This window comes from Choloepus didactylus, chromosome 13, assembly GCF_015220235.1.
Source record: "Choloepus didactylus isolate mChoDid1 chromosome 13, mChoDid1.pri, whole genome shotgun sequence".
Lineage (NCBI taxonomy): Eukaryota > Metazoa > Chordata > Mammalia > Pilosa > Megalonychidae > Choloepus > Choloepus didactylus.
This window is the reverse complement of record NC_051319.1, coordinates 40795976-40808760: the sequence shown is the minus strand read 5'-3', so window position 1 is coordinate 40808760 and position 12785 is coordinate 40795976. Positions and strand designations below refer to the sequence as shown.

The window sequence follows — 12785 nt, the reverse complement described above, 5'->3', positions numbered from 1 at the left end:
CTGTAAATGCACTAATTCTCCCCAGGATAGGATGCAAATCCTTTGATAATATTCATTCTTAAACTTGATGTCCTATAACTTAAATCCTATGACATGAAACTAATACAAATTATGTCATAAAATATGGGGATAAGATAGGGAAGAAAACAAAGATACTTTGTGTATGTGTATAAACATACTCATAAAAAACAAGGAAGAAATATTCATAACTATTACAGTCCTCTTTTCTGCAACTGGTCATGTGGTCATAGCTCATGCTTATACCTATTTCTTCCACTACCCATTCCATATTCTCCTTACTCTCAACAAGCACCTCAACTGGCCATAATTCTTTGCCTTATGGGTTGACCCAAACCTGCATTCCAGGCCATAGGTAGTCCTTCCTGGATTGGGTTGTTGCAGTTTTTCATTGACTTTAATCATAGGGCATGGTAGTACTAAGAGATACTTAGGGGATCCTTTTTTGTTTTTTTTTTGTTTTGTTTTGTTTTTTATTTTTTTTATCTTCATTTTATTGAGATATATTCACATACCACGCAGTCATACAAAACAAATCGTACTTTCGATTGTTTACAGTACCATTACATAGTTGTACATTCATCACCCAAATCAATCCCTGACACCTTCACTAGCACACACACAAAAATAACAAGAATAATAATTAGAGTGAAAAAGAGCAATTGAAGTAAAAAAGAACACTGGGTACCTTTGTCTGTTTGTTTCCTTCCCCTATTTTTCTACTCATCCATCCATAAACTAGACAAAGTGGAGTGTGGTCCTTATGGCATTCCCAATCCCATTGTAACCCTCATAAGCTACATTTTTATACAACTGTCTTCGAGATTCATGGGTTCTGGGTTGTAGTTTGATAGTTTCAGGTATCGACCACCAGCTACCCCAATTCTTTAGAACCTAAAAAGGGTTGTCTAAAGTGTGCGTAAGAGTGCCCTCCAGAGTGACCTCTCGGCTCCTTTTGGAATCTCTCTGCCACTGAAGCTTATTTCATTTCCTTTCACATCCCCCTTTTGGTCAAGAAGATGTTCTCCGTCCCACAATGCCAGGTCTACATTCCTTCCCCGGAGTCATATTCCACGTTGCCAGGGAGATTCACTCCCCTGGGTGTCTGATCCCACGTAGGGGGGAGGGCAGTGATTTCACCTTTCAAGTTGGCTTAGCCAGAGAGAGAGGGCCACATCTGAGCAACAAAGAGGCATTCGGGAGGAGGCTCTTAGGCATAACCATGGGGAGGCCTAGCCTCTCCTTTGCAGCAACCGTCTTCTCAAGGGTAAAACCTATGGTAGAGAGCTCAGCCCATCAAACCACCAGTCCCCTATGTCTGTGTTCATGTTAGCAACCATCGAGGTGGGGTAGGCCAATACCCCTGCATTCTCCACAGGCTCCTCAAGGGGGCACTACATCTTTTTTTCCTTGTTTTTCTTTTTTTTTTTTTTTTAACTTTCCCTTCTTTTTTAAATCAACTGTATGAAAAAAAAGTTAAAAAGAAAACAAACATACAATAAAAGAACATTTCAAAGAGACCATAACAAGGGAGTAAGAAAAAGACAACTAACCTAAGATAACTGCTTAACTTCCAACATGTTCCTACTTTACCCCAAGAAAGTTACCTAATATAGCAACATTTCTGTGAACTTGCTCCGACTATATCCATCAGAAATTAACAGACCATAGTCATTTCTGGGCATCCCCAGAACGTTAAATAGCTTATCTGTTCTTCTTGGATTATTGTTCCCCCTTCCTTAATTGCTCTCTATTGCTAGTTCCCCTACATTCTACATTACAAACCATTTGTTTTACATTTTTCAAAGTTCACATTAGTGGTAGCATATAATATTTCTCTTTTTGTGCCTGGCTTATTTCGCTCAGCATTATGTCTTCAAGGTTCATCCATGTTGTCATATGTTTCACGAGATCGTTCCTTCTTACTGCCGCGTAGTATTCCATCGTGTGTATATACCACATTTTATTTATCCACTCATCCGTTGAAGGACATTTGGGTTGTTTCCATCTCTTGGCAATTGTGAATAATGCTGCTATGAACATTGGCGTGCAGATATCTGTTCGTGTCACTGCTTTCCGATCTTCCGGGTATACACCGAGAAGTGCAATCGCTGGATCGAATGGTAACTCTATATCTAGTTTTCTAAGGAACTGCCAGACTGACTTCCAGAGTGGCTGAACCATTATACAGTCCCACCAACAATGAATAAGAGTTCCAATTTCTCCACATCCCCTCCAGCATTTGTAGTTTCCTGTTTGTTTAATGGCAGCCATTCTAACCGGTGTTAGATGGTATCTCATTGTGGTCTTAATTTGCATCTCTCTAATAGCTAGTGAAGCTGAACATTTTTTCATGTGTTTCTTGGCCATTTGAATTTCCTCTTCAGAGAACTGTCTTTCATATCTTTTGCCCATTTTATAATTGGGCCGTCTGTACTATTGTCATTAAGTTGTAGGATTTCTTTATATATGCAAGATATCAGTCTTTTGTCAGATACATGGTTTCAAAAATTTTTTCCCATTGAGTTGGCTGCCTCTTTACCTTTTTGAGAAATTCCTTTGAGGTGCAGAAACTTCTAAGCTTGAGGAGTTCCCATTTATCTATTTTCTCTTTTGTTGCTTGTGCTTTGGGTGTAAAGTCTAGGAAGTGGCCGCCTAATACAAGGTCTTGAAGATGTTTTTCTACATTATCTTCTAGGAGTTTTATGGTACTTTCTTTTATATTGAGATCTTTGGTCCATTTTGAGTTAATTTTTGTGTAGGGGGTGAGGTAGGGGTCCTCTTTCATTCTTTTGGATATGGATATCCAACTCTCCCAGCCCCATTTGTTGAAAAGACCATTATGACTCAGTTGAGTGACTTTGGGGACCTTATCAAAGATCAGTCGGCCATAGATCTGAGGGTCTATCTCTGAATTCTCAATTCGATTCCATTGATCTATATGTCTATCTTTGTGCCAGTACCATGCTGTTTTGGCAACTGTGGCTTTATAATAAGCTTCAAAGTCAGGGAGTGTAAGTCCTCCCACTTCGTTTTTCTTTTTTAGAGTGTCTTTAGCAATTCGAGGCATCTTCCCTTTCCAAATAAATTTGATAACTAGCTTTTCCAAGTCTGCAAAGTATGTTGTTGGAATTTTGATTGGGATTGCATTGACTCTGTAGATGAGTTTGGGTAGAATTGACATCTTAATGACATTTAGTCTTCCTATCCATGAACATGGAATATTTTTCCATCTTTTAAGGTCCCCTTCTATTTCTTTTAGTAGAGTTATGTAGTTTTCTTTGTATAGGTCTTTTACATCTTTGGTTAAGTTTATTCCTAGGTACTTAATTTTTTTAGTTGCTATTGAAAATGGTATCTTTTTCTTGAGTGTCTCTTCAGTTTGTTCATTTCTAGCATATAGAAACATTACTGACTTATGTGCAATAATCTTGCATCCCGCTACTTTGCTAAATTTGTTTATTAGCTCTAGTAGCTGTATTGTCGATTTCTCAGGGTTTTTCAGATATAAGATCATATCATCTGCAAACAATGACAGTTTTACTTCTTCTTTTCCAATTTGGATGCCTTTTATTTCTTTGTCTTGCCGGATTGCCCTGGCTAGCACTTCCAGCACAATGTTGAATAACAGTGGTGACAGCGGGCATCCTTGTCTTGTTCCTGATCTTAGAGGGAAGGCTTTCAGTCTCTCACCATTGAGTACTATGCTGGCTGTGGGTTTTTCATATATGCTCTTTATCATGTTGAGGAAGTTTCCTTCAATTCCTACCTTTTGAAGTGTTTTTATCAAAAAGGGATGTTGGATTTTGTCAAATGCTTTTTCAGCATCTATTGAGATGATCAATTGATTTTTCCCTTTTGCCTTGTTAATGTGTTGTAATACATTGATTGATTTTCTTATATTGAACCACCCTTGCATGCCTGGAATGAACCCCACTTGGTCATGGTGTATGATTTTTTAAATGTGTCTTTGGATTCGATTTGCAAGTATTTTGTTGAGGATTTTTGCATCTATATTCATTAGGGAGATTGGCCGGTAGTTTTCCTTTTTTGTAGCATCTTTGCCTGGTTTTGGTATTAGATTGATGTTAGCTTCATAAAATGAGTTAGGTAGTGTTCCATTTTCTTCAGTGTTTTGAAAGAGTTTGAGTAAGATTGGTGTCAGTTCTTTCTGGAAAGTTTGGTAAAATTCCCCTGTGAAGCCATCTGGCCCTGGGCATTTATTTGTGGGAAAATTTTTGATGACTGATTGGATCTCTTTGCTTGTGATGGGTTGGTTGAGGTCTTCTATTTCTTCTCTGGTCAGTCTAGGTTGTTCATATGTTTCCAGGAAATTGTCCATTTCCTCTACATTATCCAGTTTGTTGCCATACAGTTGTTCATAGTATCCTCTTATAATTTTTTTAATTTCTTCAGGATCTGCAGTTATGTCATCTTTCATTCGTTATTTTGTTTATATGGGTCTTCTCTCTTTTTGATTTTGTCAGTGTAGCTAGGGGCTTGTCAATCTTGTTGATCTTCTCAAAGAACCAACTTTTGGTGATATTTATCCTCTCTATTGTTTTTTTGTTCTCTATGTCATTTATTTCTGCTTTAATCCTTGTTATTTCTTTTCTTTTACTTGGTTTGGGATTGGTTTGCTGTTCATTTTCTAGCTTCTTCAGTTGATCCATTAGTTCTTTGATTTTGGCTCTTTCTTCCTTTTTAATATATGCGTTTAGTGCTATAAATTTCCCCCTTAGCACTGCTTTTGCTGCATCCCATAGGTTTTGGTATGTTGTGTTCTCATTTTCATTCGTCTCTATATATTTAGCAATTTCTCTTGCTATTTCTTCTTTAACCCACTGATTGTTTAGGAGTGTGTTGTTTAACCTCCAGGTATTTGTGAATTTTCTAAGTCTCTGCTGGTTATTGACTTCTAGTTGTATTCCATTGTGGTCAGAGAATGTGCTTTGAATAATTTCAATCTTTTTAAATTTATTGAGGCTTGTTTTATGTCCCAGCATATGATCTATTCTGGAGAAAGTTCCATGAGCACTAGAAAAGTATGTGTATCCTGGTGATTTGGGATGTAATGTCCTGTATATGTCTGTTAAATCTAATTCATTTATCAGATTGTTTAGGTTTTCAATTTCCTTATTGGTCTTCTGTCTGGTTGATCTATCTATAGGAGAGAGTGATATGTTGAAGTCTCCCACAATTATTGTGGAAACATCAATTGCTTCCTTTAGTTTTGCCAGTGTTTCTCTCATGTATTTTGTGGCACCTTGGTTGGGTGCATAGACATTTACGATTGTTATTTCTTCTTGCTGAATTGCCCCTTTTATTAGTACGTAGTGGCCTTCTTTGTCTCTCAAAACATCCCTGCATTTGAAGTCTATTTTAGCTGAGATTAATATTGCTACACCTGCTTTCTTTTGGCTGTAGCTTGCATGAAATATTTTTTTCCATCCTTTCTCTTTCAGTTTCTTTGTGTCCCTGTGTCTAAGATGAGTCTCTTGTATGCAACATATTGATGGTTCATTTTTTTTGATCCATTCTGCGAATCTATATCTTTTAATTGGGGAGTTTAATCCATTTACATTCAACGTTATAACCGTGAAGGCATTTCTTGAATCAGCCATCTTATCCTTTGGTTTATGTTTGTCATATTTTTCCCCTCTGTCTATTAATATCCTTTATTGTACGCATACCGAATCTCTTTAGTACTGAACCTATCTCCAAGTCTCTCTGTCCTTTCTTTGTTTCTCTGTCTGTAGGGCTCCCTTTAGTATCTCCAGTAGGGTAGGTCTCTTGTTAGCAAATTCTCTCAGCATTTGTTTGTCTGTGAAAAATTTAAGCTCTCCCTCAAATTTGAAGGAGAGCTTTGCTGGATAAAGTATTCTTGGCTGGAAATTTTTCTCACTCAGAATTTTAAATATATCGTGCCACTGCCTTCTTGCCTCCATGGTGGCTGCTGAGTAGTCACTACTTAGTCTGATGCTGTTTCCTTTGTATGTGGTGAATTGCTTTTCTCTTGCTGCTTTCAGAACTTGCTCCTTCTCTTCTGTGTTTGATAGTGTGATCAGTATATGTCTCGGAGTGGGTTTATTTGGATTTATTCTATTTGGAGTTCGCTGAGCATTTATGATTTGTGTATTTATGTTGTTTAGAAGATTTGGGAAGTTTTCCCCAACAATTTCTTTGAATACTCTTCCTAGACCTTTACCCTTTTCTTCCCCTTCTGGGACACCAATGAGTCTTATATTGGACGTTTCATATTATCTATCATATCCCTGAGGTCCATTTCGATTTTTTTCAATTTTTTTCCCCATTCTTTCTTTTATGCTTTCATTTTCCATTCTGTCATCTTCGAGGTCACTGATTCGTTGTTCAACTTCCTCTAGTCTTGTACTATGAGTGTCCAGAATCTTTTTAATTTGGTCAACAGTTTCTTTAATTTCCATAAGATCATCCATTTTTTTATTTAGTCTTGCAATGTCTTCTTTATGCTCTTCTAGGGTCTTCTTGATTTCCTTTATCTCCCGTACTATGGTCTCATTGTTCATCTTTAGTTCTTTGAGTAGCTGCTCTAGGTGCTGTGTCTCTTCTGGTCTTTTGATTTGGGTGCTTGGGCTTGGGTTATCCATATCGTCTGGTTTTTTCATATGCTTTATAATTTTCTGTTGTTTTTGGCCTCTTGGCATTTGCGGAACTTGATAGGGTTCTTTTAGGATTTGTAGACCAGTTGAAGTCCTTATCTCTAATTTATCAGATCTACAGCTTCGTGGAGTACACTTTCTCTAACTAACCAGCAGGTGGCGTCCACGAGCCACCTGTTCTCCACAAGCCAGTTCTCCCCTGCTCAGCCTTTTTGGTGAGTGGGGAAGTGAGTCTTGTGGGGTCCAATTGGTGTACCAAGCTTGCGTGTGTAGTTGGTGTTGCCTGCTCTGTATATGGGGCGTGTTTCTGGGCAGTCAGGGAGCGGGGGGTGGCTCTAACAATCAAATCTCCCTGGTGATCCTAGAGTTTTAAAGCTGCTGCAATAGTCTAATCCTTCAGTTCAGTCCTGCCACAGTTTGTCTCTGCCACTGACCCAGAAGTCCTTGGTATTGGCGTATGGCTCCTGAGACTTGCAAGTGGGCCCCTCTTCCAGGCCGTGCACCCTGGGTCCTCTGTTGAGGGATGACTGTGCTATGTCACAGGTGAGTGCCGTCCCCCCAGGGCAGTTCTGGGCTGCTGGGCTGTGTAGGGAGGCTCCCAGTCTGCTGAAATGATGGCTGAATGGGGCTTTGTTAATTCACACTGCTCTACCTTTCCATCTATGGGACAATCAGCTGAGGTTGCAGGGAAGGCTAATGTCCACGCCCAGTTTTGTGGTGTGTGCCTGTTATTTGAAGCACTTCCATCACACTGGGTTGTCTGGGGCAGTTCTGGGCTATGGGGCTGGTGATGGGCAGGAGTGTTTCCTGTCCACCAGGATGATGGCTGTGAGCGGACACCCCCCTTTTGTTGGGAAGTTGTGGCGTTTAGTGAATTTTCTCAGCCACTGGATTATTGCGTTTTGTCTCAGAGCTCTCCTAGTTCTGCTCTTGATTTGACCTGCCCAAATAGCAAGTCTTTGAAGCTTTCTGTATTGGGCTTCTTAGAGTAATTGTTTTAGAAAAAGAAAAAAGGATTAAAAAAGAAAAAAAAAAACGGGCCCTCCTCAGAAATCTAATGGGTTATTGAAATGCTAAGAGACAAAGCAACCAGGGCCATTAAGGAAAGGTCCACAGGGCAGAGAGATCAGCTTTTCTTCAGGATTTGCATATGCGCCTCAGGGCCCTTCCCCTTTCTATGTTCACCAGAACTCCAAAAATCCTCCACTTTTATTTTGGAGTTTTTCGTGTTGTTTTTTTTCTATGCCTGTCTCCTCTCTGCTGGGCTGGCTGCTCTCAGATTCTCTGGTGTCTGGTCTCAGTCTATCTATGGTTGGAGTTTGAATCAGTAGAATGAGTTTCCGATAAGGGCTGCCGCTGCAGTTCTCCCTTCTCCTTCCCGGAGCTGACAGCCCCTCCGCCCCCGGGACTGAGCCTGGCAGGGAGGGGCGCGGGTCCCCTGGCCGCAAAAACTTACAGATTTCGCTGATCTCAGCAGTTCCACGTTTTCATGAGTGTTGTATGAAGTATGCCCAAAGTCAGATTGCTCTGTGGTGTCCAGTCCACGCAGTTCCTGGCTTTCTACCTACTTTCCTGGAGGAGTAACTAAAACATACAGCTCACCAGTCTGCCATCTTGCCCTGCCTCCCCAATGTCTTCTTTATATCCTTCATCTCTTTTGCCACAATTCATTGATTTGATTTTTGAATGCATTCAGCACATTGTTTGAGCATCTTTAATTAGTTGTTTGAACTCCTGTATCTTGGTTGAAGTATTAGTTTGTTCCTTTGACTTGGGTATATCTTTGTTTTTCCTAGTGTGACTCATAATTTTTGTTGGTGTTTTGGCTTCTTGTTTCCTCATTTATCCTAGAGGTCATTTTCATTCTTTTACATAGGGTTTTCTTGTTGGTTGACTTTGTTCTCTATGTGTTCTTTGGCACTCAGCTCAACTTATTGTAGACCTCTAGCATAGCTACTGTTTAACTGACCAGAATTTTTCAGCTCTTGTTATCCTGGTTCTTGCCCTGCTTATATGGAAACTTTTCTTTTTGAGGAGTTTCTACCCAGATATTATTAACACCAATCAGATTTTCCCAGACCAGACAGGCCAGGTCTTGGGAAGAGAGTGTTATCAGTATCATGTTTCCCTGAAGATGAGACCCAACAAATTGTCAGACTTTCCTATGATGCCTCTTCATATCCTGCCCAGCAGGTGGTGCTTGTCAGCACACAACCCCCCAGAAGCATAAAGAGGTGCAGTGCCTTTAATTCTCAGGAGACCCTGTCACTGCCAAGGGCACAGTTGAGACAGAGGCTGTGGTAGAAGGAAGCTTAAGCTTTTCCTGTTTTTTTTTTTTTTCCAAGCCCCTGGTGTCTAAATTCTCCAAAAGAGAGCTGCCACTTAAGCTGGGCCCCACTCCTCCCTTTTCTTAGGGAAGATTCACCCATTAGTAAATTATCTCCTTCAGTTGACGCCTTACTTTGTCTCTCAGAACTATCTTGACTCCACACTTGCCCTGGTCAATGCTGAAAATTGAGAATGCCTGAGGCTTTCTTTAATGAGTTACTTAGAAGAGTTTTAAGAAAGAAATAAAAGAAATTAAAACCCCTTTGCAGAGCCAGTTCCAGCCCCCAAGTTTCACCAGTCAATAGCTGGAGTTGGTACCTGGTGCTGGGTGCCCTTTTTCTTTGGGAACAACCTTTTTCCAGTATTCTGAGCTCAACAAACTCCAAAAGCTTCTATATTTATTTATTTATTTAGTTTTCCATCTGCCATGCCTCCTCTTGGGGAGAACTCAGGGTTCTTTTCCTGCTTACTCCAAGTTTATCTGTGCTTGTAGTTTTATTCAGTAGTCCAAATTTGTTAAATAAAACTGCATTTGGATCTGGGTTGAACTACCTTGCCTTGTTCCTGGTAGAGATTGCTTCTTTCTCACACAGGGAACTGTTCCAATTCAGCCTGCCATGCCAGTGGAGGCACCAGCCTCCACAGTTCTGGGGATTTACTTACAGTCTGATGCTGTGATCTTGGCCCTTCCACCCTTCCAGTTTGGTGTATCATGTGTGTTCAGTCACAGATGATCTCCAAACAGTTGTTCCAGACAGTTCCTGGCAATTTACTAGCTGCTCTAGAGGACTAACTAAATTCCACATCTCCCTATGTTTCTATATTGCCCCACCAAGTATTGCTTTCAATTTACTGGTTTACTAGGTAGGAGCAGTTCTATTGGCTTCTACTTGGCATTTCCTTCCACAATAGCTCTCATTACACAAGTCAGGGAACTAATATGGGGATTCTACCAGCTGCAAGTATGTCTATTCCAATTATGCATTCTGGAACTGGGAAAATAATTAGAGAATGGGTCCAAGGATCCATTCTGAGATGGACTTGAGCTAAAATTCCATTGATTACCTGATCTCCATAAGCCTCTTCTCTGCCTGTTGGACCACAGTGACATTTTGGTCTCCTGGAGTTAATGTCACTTCTGAGCCAGCGGCAAATAATACCCAAAATGTCTGATCATTTTCTTTTCACCAGTTCCCAGTTACCCTGCTAAAAGGCCATAGTTTTCTTTGGGGAATGCTGGAAGGAAGATTCACAGTACAAATGCTTGGCAGTGTAAAGGGCCCTCCCCAAGGGGGATTAGCCTTCCCTTCATTCACAGGCTCTAGTCTGTAAACTGTCTCAAGTCTGGAAATTTATTAAGAGGCCATGACTCTCTGTTTTGGTAATTGAAGTAAACTTTTGTTCACTTGGCCTAGAACTCTTCTGCTTATGCAGATCAATTAAGAATTTAATAGACTGACCAACTATTTTACATCTAGGTACTAAATGATCTACTAGCCAATGCCATAGGTATCTTTGAATCAGACTATTTTGATTGGTGCTTTGAGTTTGCTGTCCATTATGGTAGCCATGCCCACCTTGTCTTTGGTGATTAAGTGCTACCATTTGGGTTCTGATTATACCCATTGTGTTTAAGGGACCAAGTTCAGTAGCAGCACTTCCACAGTAATATCTGACCTACAGAGTAGAGTGACCACAAACCTCTTCAAAAATGATGGAGTTAGTCTCATAAATTTTTTCCTCACAGTCCTGCTGAAAGGCATGTTCTTTGGACATTTCTGGGGTGGATGAGCAGGTCTTACATGATAAGCCAATTTGGATGTATTATGTCGCCCAAAGTGCCATATTCTTTAATTCAATCTTGTGGGGGCAGACATATTAATGTTGATTAGGTTGGAACCTTTTGATTGAGTGTTTCTATGGAGATGTAACTCACCCAACTGTGAGTGACATCATTGATTAGGGTGTGACCTTTTGATTATATTATTTCCATGAATATATGACCCTGCCCATTCAGCATGGATCTTGGTTAGTTTTTTGGAGCCCTATGAGAGCTCAGACAGAAAGAGCTGAGAGAGAAATTTTGGAGATGGCCACTGAAAGCAGACTTTTGCTAGCCCAGAGTTTGCTCAGGTGAAGCTAAGAGAGATGAAACCCAGAATTTGTCCCAGGATATGCTAAGACAGGGCCACCAGGCACTTAGAAACATCCTGGGAGAAAGAACCAAAAATGCACAGGAGCTGAGAGAGGAGTTGGGGCATAACCCAGGATCAGCAGATGCCAGCCACATGCCTTTCCAGCTATCAGGTTTTTTGGACACCATCAGCCATCCTTCAGTGAAGGTACCCTATTGTTGACACCTTAGCTTGGACACTTTAAATTGGTAACCAAACAAACTCCCTTTATCAAAGCCAATCCATTTCTTGTATTTTGCATAATGGCAACATTAGCAAACTGGAACACAGGATAAATCCACTCTAATGTTCAAATCACTCTAAGCCTTGGATCCCCTCATCTATATTATACCAAGGCAGTTCTGGCATTTTGACCTCAGATAATGTCAGCCACCTTTTGGTTCATGCTTCAGCCAACCACCCAAACTGTAAGAGCTCTTTCTAATCACCGAAGTTACTACATTGAATCCAGAATCTCTGCTTGGTGGGTCCATATCAATATTTCAGCCTGCTCCAACTTTATATTCCTTCCACCAACATCCCACACCCTTACTATCCATTCCCATAAAACCTGATTTCTAGTCTATATAAATTGGAAAACTGATTCAGTTCTTTTGGAGTGTAGTGCACCTTTACATGGGTCACACTTTGTACCTCTCCTTTTGAAGTCTGTTGGGATTTCAGTCTTGTTACACTTCTGGAAGGAAAGAGGTTGTGTGAGGATGTTCAGAAGAAGAATTAGAAATTTTTGTAAGCCAACTACTTCAGGATATTCTATTGCACTTTCGTCTGGTGATACAGGATCAATCTCCCCAGAGAGGATTGAGGGCTGTTTACTCGGGTGGTGGTTATATCACTTTAAGTCCAGACCACACTCAGAGGAAGCAGAAATAAGCTCCATCTCCTGCATGTGGGAATATCTACATATATAATCTGGAATTCTTCCATAAGGAAGATTTGTATATTTCCTATTCAGTTATTTAATCATGTATTATTTCATAGGCTCATAGACGTTGTCTTGTTTTTAAAAACACAGTGAAAACATTTTGCTTGAGATAAAATTCAAATTGTACAGAGGATTAAAAATGAATTTTCCCTCTACCACAGGATTTACCCTTGGGAAGATGGTTGCTGCAAAGGAGAGGCTAGGCCTCCCTATAATTGTGCCTAAGAGCCTCCTCCTAAATGCCTCTTTGTTGCTCAGATGTGGCCCTCTCTCTCTAGCTAAGCCAACTTGAAACGTGGAATCACTGCCCTCCCCACTACGTGGGATCAGACACCCAGGGGAGTGAATCTCCCTGGCAATGTGGAATATGACTCCCGGGGAGGAATGTAGACCTGGCATCGTGGGACGGAGAACATCTTCTTGACCAAAAGGGGGATGTGAAAGGAAATGAAATAAGCTTCAGTGGCAGAGAGATTCCAAAAGGAGCCGAGAGGTCACTCTGGTGGGCACTCTTATGCACACTTTAGACAACCCTTTTTAGTTTCTAAAGAATTGGGGTAGCTGGTGGTGGATACCTGAAACTATCAAACTACAACCCAGAACCCATGAATCTCAAAGACAATTGTATAAAAATGTAGCTTATGAGGGGTGACAATGGGATTGGGAAAGCCATAAGGA

The 12785-nt window shown here is 40.5% G+C and overlaps 1 protein-coding gene across 1 annotated transcript in view; it reads left to right on the top strand.

Moving 5' to 3' along the window:
- SLCO4C1 (solute carrier organic anion transporter family member 4C1) overlaps window positions 1–12785 on the top strand; it is a 105736-nt gene that overhangs the window by 17557 nt on the left and 75394 nt on the right.